Source organism: Polypterus senegalus, chromosome 4 (assembly GCF_016835505.1).
Source record: "Polypterus senegalus isolate Bchr_013 chromosome 4, ASM1683550v1, whole genome shotgun sequence".
NCBI classification, from domain to species: domain Eukaryota; kingdom Metazoa; phylum Chordata; class Cladistia; order Polypteriformes; family Polypteridae; genus Polypterus; species Polypterus senegalus.
This window is the reverse complement of record NC_053157.1, coordinates 233,756,174-233,767,094: the sequence shown is the minus strand read 5'-3', so window position 1 is coordinate 233,767,094 and position 10,921 is coordinate 233,756,174. Positions and strand designations below refer to the sequence as shown.

Sequence of the window (10,921 nt, the reverse complement as noted above, 5' to 3'; positions counted from 1 at the left end):
AAAACCTGCTTGATACCAAGACAAAGTCCAGCTGATTGAGACAAAGTGAACATCAGGAAAAGGGGAGAAAGGTGAAGGCTGTTTCATTTGGAATCATTTCATACTGGAAGCACAGGTCTACTCAAGTCTAATCAAAATGTCTAGATTTGACCTAAACTAAGACCACCATTTCAAAGAGACTCGGCCAGTCATGTATTGATATGCCACAGATTAATTACAGTAAGGAAGAGACTTTGAAGAGGACTTGTCAAGCACAAACACCTATCAAGTCACGTTTGACAACCATTAAACATATAAAGAAGCCCACTGACAGCGTCAGTGGACCCACCTGAATGGTTCTTAATTCCCTGCCCGTTAGAATTGCCCCCACCCACTGTAAAAAAAAACACTCCTCCTCTCACTCCTCTTCTTTTCTCTCCATTACTCTTGCCTATTTATGTTCAGGGCACAGAGACAGCTCTAATGCTCCCCAGGTGTCACTTCTAGCCCAGCACCAAAATGATGTCTCTGGATCAGAGGCAGCTTGACGTTTGCTCCACAGACCCCTGGACTGAGCGCTCACTGTCTGCACCTGATGGCCTCACACCCAGAAGTACTCACTTAAAATACATTTGATGATAATACGAATGTATTAAATGTATTACAGTACATTGCCACCAGTTTATCCCACACGCACTTGATTGTCCTTGTGTCTGTACATCTTGTACCTAATACTTGGTTTGACCAATTTGGTTGACCAAAGTGAAAGCGGACTCAAGTTATTGTGTTTACACACACATTTCCAAAAATGGTATTTTTGGACTCAGGGATGTCTAAATCATCGAGATTCATCAAAATCCAATTTTGGGACGATTACAATACTTTCCTCTACGAGAAAGCAAATTGGACTCAAGGAAGTATAAAACGTCAAGAATTCATCAAAATCTCGAAATCGAATTTTTGGAAGATTACAATATTTTCATCTACAAGAAAGTAAATTGGACTCAGGGTGGTCTAAGACGTCGAGATTCGTCAAAATCTCGAGGTCAGATTTTTGGACGATTACAATACTTTCCTCTACAAGAAAGTAACTGGGACTCTGGGAAGTGAAAAATGTTGAGATTTCCTCAAAATCTCAAGTTCGAATTTTTGGACAATTAATTTTTAGAAGAGAAATTAAGAGAAAAAAAATTGTCATAGCACCCCTTCTTCCTGCTCATTTGGCTGCTCATGTCAAGATTATTAAAGTTAAGACATGGAAACTGAACAGGCATATTTTCCCCATGGTTGTATTTGACCACTATATTTAAATTAGTAAAATGCAAAGGTGATTTATAAATTAGGCACAGAAGACACTGCATTAAGGAATCTCTGCTGCAGGAATTTGCCTTCAAATTTATAGTCATGCTGAGGTAAGCATTTTTCCCTTTACTAAAGCTATCTTTATATAGAGTCCCCGAAAAAACAAAAAAAAATGGTGCCACAGGCACAAACTAGGGCTGTTCGATATAACGATATCGGATGACAATATGAAAACGTCTATCGCTGCACATTACGCTATCGTTTGTTTCGTGGTGTCGCAAAATAAACTGTTTACGGCAATATTTTTTTCATTGTTTTGATGGCCACCACGTGGATGCAGACACACTAGCATGGCTGATGAAGACGAGGCAACACCAGGTAGCTCCACACAGAAGGACCTTGTTCCTAAACGAGGGGCTACCTCTGTAGTATGGAGATGGTTTGGATTTGAAGAGTCTGACACGGACCAGAAAACGGTACTGTGCAAATTATGCTGCAAACCGATCGCTACCACAGACTCCAACACGACAAACCTCTTCTACCACCTCCGCAAAAAGCACGTGAGCGAGCATGCAGAGAGTTTACAACTGAGAGGCAGGCCACGTAGGATATTACAGTTGTAAAGGTACTATTTAAACGAGCATGTTAAAAGCTTGGAAGATTAATTGCTACCAAATCAATTTGCTTAAGGCATAAATTTCCCTGCAGCGTTTGCTGTCAGCGTTAATCTTGTTAAAATTACGTTTACGCCACAACTGCATTAACACGGCAAATCTCCGTTAACGAGTTACCGCGGATCGCCCCGTGCTTGGGGCTGGACGGCATCAACACGTTAGCGCCGTCCAGTCCCACGCACGGGCGATCAGCTGTAACTCATTAACGGAGATTTGCCACACTACGATGTGCAAATTAACATTTTACTAGAATGTAGCCTAAAAAATATTATATTTAATATTATATATTTAATACATTTTTGTCGTAAGCCTTATTGCTGCTACAGTTTGAAGTACAATGTTTACATTTGGTTTTGACAGTTAATGTTAGACTTGTATTTATTTTGTTTAAAGGGTTTATTGGCCTTATATAGTTTAGTTGTTAGTTCTTTGATCCTTTTATATTTAATATATGTTGTGAGAGTTATTGCTGCTACAGTTCACATTTTCTTTATGTCAGGCATTTTATATGGCAGTATTTTATATTGGGCCTTTAGTAATTTGTTTTTGAAAAGTGTTTTATATTTGATACATTAACATTTTATGTTTACATTCTAAGTCAAACATTTGCTCAAATGTTCTAAATAAAAGAACAGAAATAATTACAAGTTGAGTACTTCTCATTTTTGATTTTTTTAATTTAAATGAAAAAAAAAAAAATGGAGTGGTTATTATATAAACTATTCACTGAATACAAAGAAAATGTACTATATCGTGATATCGGGATATGAAATGAAATATCGGGATATAAGATTTTGGTCATATCGCACAGCCCTAGCACAAACACGATCTTGGGACCACAAGTTATATATTGTACAAACGATATTTTGTGCACTGTAAGCAAAAGATTTTGCAGCAGCCCCCTATGAGCCTAATTACTGAAGCATTACGGTGAGCCCCGCTGTAAACGTTGACGACTGACTCGATAAGGCAGAGTCAGGTTTCAAAAAAAGATTGTGTCACCTGTGAGGGGGTAAGAGGAGTGCCAAACAAAATGGCATCAAGGTCTTGTTGTCCCTTGTTACCAGAGTGCTAATACAAGTGGCGTCCGCTTTTCCACAAACAGAGATCAATCAGTACTTTGGTTGCTACCTTATGGAAATTGAGCTCAGGGAAAGCTAACAGACGTCTGGCCTGCCGACCAGGAATCTACTTTAGAGCCACAATAACTAAGCTAAGTGCAGACGACTGACAAAGTGAAAATTCTAGCTTTGTACACAAGTGTGAACTCTAAGCAGCAAAATATTCTGTCGTGGAGAATTACTGGACATCTGTTATTCTATCCTCCATTGAACTCTCTCTGTCTCTGAGCTGTCCTGGTTACGCGGTTCAGGAAAGAGCATTTAAATTAACAGTATGGACCCACGTCCACGGCACTGACTCTCAGATTTGTTTCTGCCATTTTATTATGTTGTATTGAAGTTGAATTATTGTGGTGAAATATTAATGAAAGTTGGTTTTATACTGGGCAGCACGGTGGCGCAGTAGGTAGAGCTGCCGTCTCACAGTTAGGAGACCCGGGTTCGTTTCCCAGGTGCGTGGAGTTTGCATGTTCTCCCCGTGTCTGCGTGGATTTCCTCCCACAGTCCAAAGACATGCAGGTTAGGTGGATTGGCGATTCTAAATTGTGCTTGGTGTGTGTGTGCCCTGTGGTGTGCTGGCACCCTACCCGGGGTTTTTTTTCTGCCTTGCGTGTTGTCTGGGATTGGCTCCAGCAGACCCCCCCATGACCCTGTAGTTAGAATATAGCAGGTTGGATAATGGATGGATGGTTTCATGCTCATATGAGGGGGGCATAAAAATAAGGAGAATTAAAAAAAATAATATTAATAATTGTAAATGTCTCAGAATATTTCCAAAATGTAATCACCCACAAAATACTTTTCCCTCAGACCCATAACATTTGTCCCACCACTTTTTCCATTGTTCCAAACTGTTCTGAAAAACTTGCACATTGACAGCCTTCAGCGCCTCCTCTACATCCTGACAACGCTTTCCTTTAAGGTCCCTCTTCATTCTTGGAAATAAGGAAACAATCGCAGGTTGCAAAGTCCAGGGAGTGTGGGGGGGGGCCGGGTGGGAAAGCACAATCATTCCGCTTTGTTTTTTTTTTCTTTGTGATCAACTGCCGCACACTCAATGCTGTGTTGTTGTGACGCAGAAGCCACTCACTCGCCTGATCGCCACAATTCGGGTCATTTTCTCCGCACCAAATCTCGCAGTCGCTTGAGAACTTCAAGGACGCCGCTTGGTCTCCTATTGGCGCACCTATTGGCAAACGGCGGAACTTACTGCCACTCCACCCTCCAGAAAAAAAAAAAATACTCATGATTGCCGGGTTTTCACCTCGTATGTATGGGAATTTCGATGCCTATTGGAGTGCATTAACGGGAGAGTTAATAATATTCCTTGAGTTTAACCGTACAGAATTTTGTCATTTACACGAATGCTTGAGAGGGTAATTTAACGATAAATTGGGCACCAGATTAAGAAAACTAAATCCTAGTTTACTTAAGAGATTTCATGTTAAGCATAAACTACGACTCTAAAATGGTTGCATTACCATTAAATGTAATAATTTGCCCTTCTAACATCTCTCTTTACTTCAGTGAAGTGTAATAAACCCAATCTGTGTTGATTTTCACTCATTGTTCATATTGTGCGTCTAATCAAGTGATAAGGATGTGAATTGTTTGCTTCTTTCTTTCTTTTTATAGTTTACTGTCCCTCTTCTTCTCTCTGGAGTAGGGGCTGGAATGGAATCCGAATCCGTGGCTTTGTGGGGACTCAACACGGGATGAAGGTGCGATGCTCTGGAGGTACAGCTGCACACTTTGTTGGGTTAGTTTGATGAACCTTTACTCTTCCGATTTATGAATTGCTTCAAACTTGTTAAATATTTGCTTTTATGTGATACTAGCTGCGTAAGCTGTTACTGTAAAAAGCCTGGGCTCCTAAAAACTATTGAAATTATCAGAAACAAAACTTTTTATTGTCTAACTAAAAAGATTACAGTATGCAAGCTTTCGAGGCAACTCTGGCCCCTTCTTCAGGCGAGATGTTTATATCCACACACTAGGACAAGAAACAACACTGGTAAAGCTTTAAAGGAAAAATCTTAAATGTAAAAAATGAATAGGTTCATTCAGGCTAAGAATAAATTTAACAGGAGATAGAAGAACAATGTATGGTCAAGATCTTTAGATAAGATAACTGTCCAACAAAGTCCTTTGAAGTTTGTGAAGTTTTTCAAAACACTGCAGATCTCTAGTCAGGTTGTCTGTGTCAGTCTGAGAGATGCAAACAGTCCTCATATCTGGCTATAAAACTCTTGTCTCTGTTCAAGCCATGCTGTAATGTATTACATTTTAACATGAGTTTAACTTCCCATTCTAATCACTCTTGCTGCGTTTTGAAGTTGCCCATAAGCCCTGTGACTTTAAAGTCCCTCTCACAGTGTCCATGGCTGTTGAAGTGGGCCGCTACAGGCACATCTGTGTTACCGTGTTTAATGTGGCACTTGTGAAAATTCATTCTCTGGCGGAGTGTTTGTCCAGTTTCTCCCACATAGAGTGCAGTGTCAGGACATTTCATGCAGAGAATTAGGTAGACAACATTAGATGATCTGCAGGAAAATGATCCCTTTATGTGATGTTCAAGTCGGGAGTTTGGTATAATTATACGGTCTGTATTGTAGACGTGGGCACACGTTTTACATCTTTTCTGTAGGCAGGGAGATGTGCCATTTTCTGTTGGTTCATTTAGGGAGCATCGGACAATTAGTTGCTGAAGGTTTGGTGGTTGTCTGTATGCCAGGAGGGGAGGTTCAGGAAATACATTTTTTTAGTGTTTGGTCGTTGTTTAGCATTGGCTGAAGTTCTTTTATAGTTTTTCGAAGTGTTTCAAGATGTGGGTTGTAGGTGACAACAAGGGGGATGCGGTTCTTGTTGTCTTTGTTTTTATATTCCAGAAGGTTCTCTCTGGGTATGGCAGTAGCTCTTCGTATTTGAGTGTCTGTTGTTTTGTTGTTTCTCTACATTCATAATGGCTAACACGGTACAACAACCTAGTACTACAGAAACAAAACTGAAATGCAGAGTCGTCGGCTTCGTTTAGCAGATGCGCTCGTCCCACTCGTCTATCAGCGGCTAAGCGATTTTCTCTCTCCTCCATGTCAGCGGAGTCGCATTCTTTCCGCCTCATCCTTCCTTCTTCTTCCAACTTGTTAACTCAGGGCCACCTTGCCAGCTCTTTGAGTTTCATGCTGTAGCCTCACACTTCCAGGCTGGATGGACAGACAGACCCACGCACTTCCATGTGTAGATGTTTATATATTCTGCTCAAAAAATTTTAAGGCCCACTTTTGAATGAGAGTTTAGCATCAAGTCAGTGAAACTTGTGGGCTGTTGATCTGGTCAGTTAAGTAGCAGAGGGGCTTGTTCATCAGTTTAATGAAATGAACAAGAGGGGCAACAAAGAGACGACCCCCAAAACAGGAATGAATGGTTTCACAGGTGGAGGGAGGCCACTGACATTTCTCCCTCCTCATCTGTTTTGCATTTGTCACTGGTCAGTGTCACTACTGGTCACATGAGGCCATACCTGGACCCTACAGAGCTGGCACAGATACTCCAACTTCTCCAGGATGGCAGGCACATCAATACGTGCCTCCCATTGCCAGAAGGTCTGCTGTGTCTCCCAGCACAGTCTCAAGGGCATGGAGAAGATTCCAGGAGACAGACAGGCTGTTACTCTAGGAGAGCTGGACAAGGCCCCTCATAGAAGGTCCTTAACCCATCAGTAGGACCCACCGCTATCTGCTCCTTTGGATGAGGAGGAACAGGATGAACACTACCAGAGCCTACAAAATGACCTCCAGCAGGCAGGCCATTGGTGTGAATGTCTCTGACCAAACAATCAGAAACAGACTTCATGAGGGTGGCCTGAAGGCTACACGTCCTCTAGTGGGCCCCGTGGAGCTCGATTGGCATTTGCCATAGAATACCAGAATTGGCAGATTCACCACTGGCAGGCGCCCTGTGTTTTTCACAGATGAGAGCAGGTTCACCCTGAGCACACGTGACAGACATGAAAGGGTTTGGAGAAGCCATGGAGAACATTATGCTGCCTGTGACATCTTTCAGCATGACCAGTGTGATGGTGGGTCAGTGATGGTATATCTGGGGAGGGACGCACAGACCTCTACAGGCTAGACAACAGCACCTTGACTGCCATTAGGTATCGGGATGAAATCCTTGGACCCCCTTGTCAGACCCTACGCTGGTGCAGTGGCTCCTGGGTTCTTCCTGGTGCACCACAATGCCCGGCCTCATGTGTTGGTGAGAAGATGAAGGAATTGATCCCATTGACTGGCCCCCATGCTCACTCGCCTGACCTCAATCCAATAGAAAACCTCTGGGTGGGACATTATGTTTGGGTCCATCCGACTCCTTAGACTGTCCAGGAGCTCAGTGATGTCCAGATCTGGTGTGGAGATCCCCCAGGACACCATCTGTCATCTCATTAGGATGGTGTCTGGCAGGCATACAAGCACGTGGGGGTCACACAAACTACTGAGTATGATTTGGAGTTGCTGCAATAAAATTTCGTCAAATGGACTTGCCTGCCTGCTGCCTCATTTGTTCCCTTTGATTTTCGGGTTTTTCGTCTTTGAATTCAGCCCTCTCTCTGTCGGTTGATCATTTTCATTTCCATGCTTCCGTTCCTAACACATCACCATATCAGTCCATAGCAGTAGAGACAGCCGGCAGGATTTTTTTTTTCTTTCCACTGAGATCTGATGTGTTTTCAAAGTGTTTTAATTTTTCTGAGCAGCTTATTATAAGAAGACTGTTGCAAATCTGCTTTGCTATAATGTATGGTTTTTTTTTTTCCCTAAACTTTGATAGCAGTAAGTAAGGAACACTATAATAAAAGTTAAAGTGGAAACAAGCAAGGCTTTTGGAATTATGAGAAAAATAAGGACAAGGATATAATGTTTTTTAAATTGTAGTGTGCCTCGTGGTGTGCAGCTGTTATGAGGTCAGTTTTTCCAGCTGACAACCTCTGCAATGATTACACAGGAATTCTGTACCAAGGACGCATGGTTTGTTAATAGCGTACGCGTGGGTAAGTTGTGATGTGGGATTGTTAAGAATATTTCCAATCTGCCATATCCTGTTAGCAACAATATGTAGCCAATAGTAAACTTACTTTATGTATGAAGTTGTATTTCTTATTTAATTTTTTTGAATGATTATGCCATCATTAAGTGTATAAAAAGGACCGGAAGCCTGTTATCGGGTGTAACACACTTGACTCACTGCCTTAGGGTTTCTGAGTTTTGTGTTGCTGTTTAAACCTCCTCCTACCTGTTCTTGTGACTGATGGAATCACGTCCATCACTTGGCAAGGGGTGGGGACACTTCAACCTCCACAGGGTGCCTGATCTACTGCTGCTGGGTATTCCAAGGGGAGGCACAGGGTGAGTCGTATCCACACTCACCAGTGCCACCGTGACACTGACCGCAGTTATGTGCTGATCATGGGCAGGATTGAATTAGTATAAATAAAAGTACTGCATTCTCTACACAAAGCCTTGCACCTTCTCATTATTATGAAATAGACTTAAACTTTTGGTACTTGAGTACTTTCAAAAGGAGATACCTTTTTACTTTTGCAAAACAGGAATACTTCTTGCTTCAGTGAAGGTTTACTCACGTATAATTACTGGGTAATTTTTACACCTCCGCTTAGACATGTAATCTTATTTATTAATTAATTTATTTATTACATTAAACGTTTTACTTGATTATCTAGTATATAAAATAATTGCTGTGAAAATGTGCGAGGGACGCATATGTGAAGAAACTAATGGCTATAATGAACACAACACTGCTGTGTGAATAAAGCCGTTCAAGTGACAGGCGCAACTGAAGACCTGCACGCCGTCACCACCGCCACTCCATGCGCTTTTACAGACGAGTCGAGAGCTTCAGTCGCCGCCACACTGAGACCCGAAGAGTCAGACTACAAATTCAAGTCTTCTTTATTGTTTCTTTTAAAAGAACGCGCTACGAGATTATATATATATATATATATATATATATATATATATATAGCATTCAAGTCCAAAGACATGCAGGTTAGGTCCATTGGCGAGCCAAAATTGGGCCTAGTGGGTGATTGGAGTGGGTGTGTGTTCGCCCAGCGATGGACTGGCGCCCTGTCCTGGGTTTGTTCCTACCTAGGTTAGCTGGAATAGGCTTCTGCAGACCCCCGCCAAAATTAGAAAATGACTGACTGACTGGCTGTTTTATGGCTCAGTCACACGCCACTCCATTCTCTTACGCCCCTGGGTTTAAGCCCTCGTGCACGTCCACGTGGCATTTTTCCAGTGATCCATTCGTATTGCCAACGCTATTTTAGGAAAAGGTTGTTGTGAAACTTGGGAGTTTCGGGTTTTGTTGTGACTCCAGTCGCTGACATAGGTCAGACTGAATGTCGAGCACGGGATCAGACAAACGAGCGGCTCAGGCAGCAGCCTGGAGACTCGACCAGAGTCAGTATAAACGGGGGACGGGAAGTTTACCGCGACTCTCTCGCTTTCTAATTTTGCTAAATCTTTCTTCTTTTTTTATTGTAATCTATTTGGATTCGTTACCCACACGCTGCCATTGGTTGTCTTTGACCCCAACATCCCTGCCTACGTCCTTCTCCACTTTTAATTTAATTTCCTCTTCCCTCCCCGCTCGATGCTCTCGTTGCTTACCGACACTCCTTCTTTCCAACGCTCTTTCTCTCCTCGTCTCTCTTTCTTTTCATTTTCTTATTCTGTCTACGTCCTTTCTCTGCTGTTTAGACACGAGCCTCGTATGGTGCAAAACACTCCCACTGTGATCTTCCGTGGCTTCACTCCGTTGACGAACCAATCAAAATGCACAGTTCCCTGGCGTAAAGTATGAAGTCACAAGGGAAAAAACAAACGCTGTCAGAATAAAAGTCCTCAATTGACACCAACGTCACCTCAATGAAATAGCAGTTGCTTCCAAGTAGCTGTCAAAATAAAAGACCACAAAAAACCACCCGAGCCGCAGCTCCACGCGTCACCACAGGTTTACACCAGCAGTTTCACGGTTAAATTATAGGTGTTTTTAGACTAAACACGTTTATACAATGTGCAGGATAGATAGATAGATAGATAGATAGATAGATAGATATGGAAGGCACTATATCACAGATAGATAGATAGATAGATAGATAGATAGATAGATAGATAAATAGATAGATAGATAGATGGATAGATAGATAGATAGATAGATAGATAGGAGTGTGCAGAGCGTGGTGTGGTCAGCTGAGAGCATCATTGGGTATGCACTCGATAACTTCGAGGCTATCTGCAGCCGGTGATGTTGGACAAGAGCCAAGACAATTATCAGTGACTACAGCCATCCCTCTGACCACATCCTCGTACCTGTGCTGAGGTCAGTAAAATGGAATGGCTGCCTGAAGACCGGTGCAGAGAGACTGAGGAGGACCTTCTGTCCACAGTCCATACACATCTTGACTGAGGAAAGTGTCTTCAACTACATGATTGTTAACTCTCTTACATTAAGTTTTTAATTTAGTTATTAATTATTATATATAACATTTTATAATTCTATTATAACACATACTGTATTTTGTTCATAATACACTATAGATTATAGAGGGGCAGTCTTGTGGAACAGCTTTACTTCCAAAGACATGCATGTTTGGTGGACTGGTGATTCCAGTTTGCCCCGGCTGTGTATGGGGAAGTGAACTCTATGATGGACCACCGTCCCATTCAGGGTTGCTTAATTACTTCATTCCTGGATAAAGTGAGACCCCCTGTGCAAATACTCATCCACTATCTCCCTGTCGCCAGGCTGTGGCAGACATACAAG

The 10,921-nt window shown here is 42.1% G+C and overlaps 1 protein-coding gene across 1 annotated transcript in view; it reads right to left on the bottom strand.

Moving 5' to 3' along the window:
- Window positions 1-10,921, bottom strand: part of LOC120528175 (oocyte zinc finger protein XlCOF6-like) — an 81,698-nt gene that overhangs the window by 3,356 nt on the left and 67,421 nt on the right. The gene's annotated exons all lie outside the window — the stretch shown is intronic.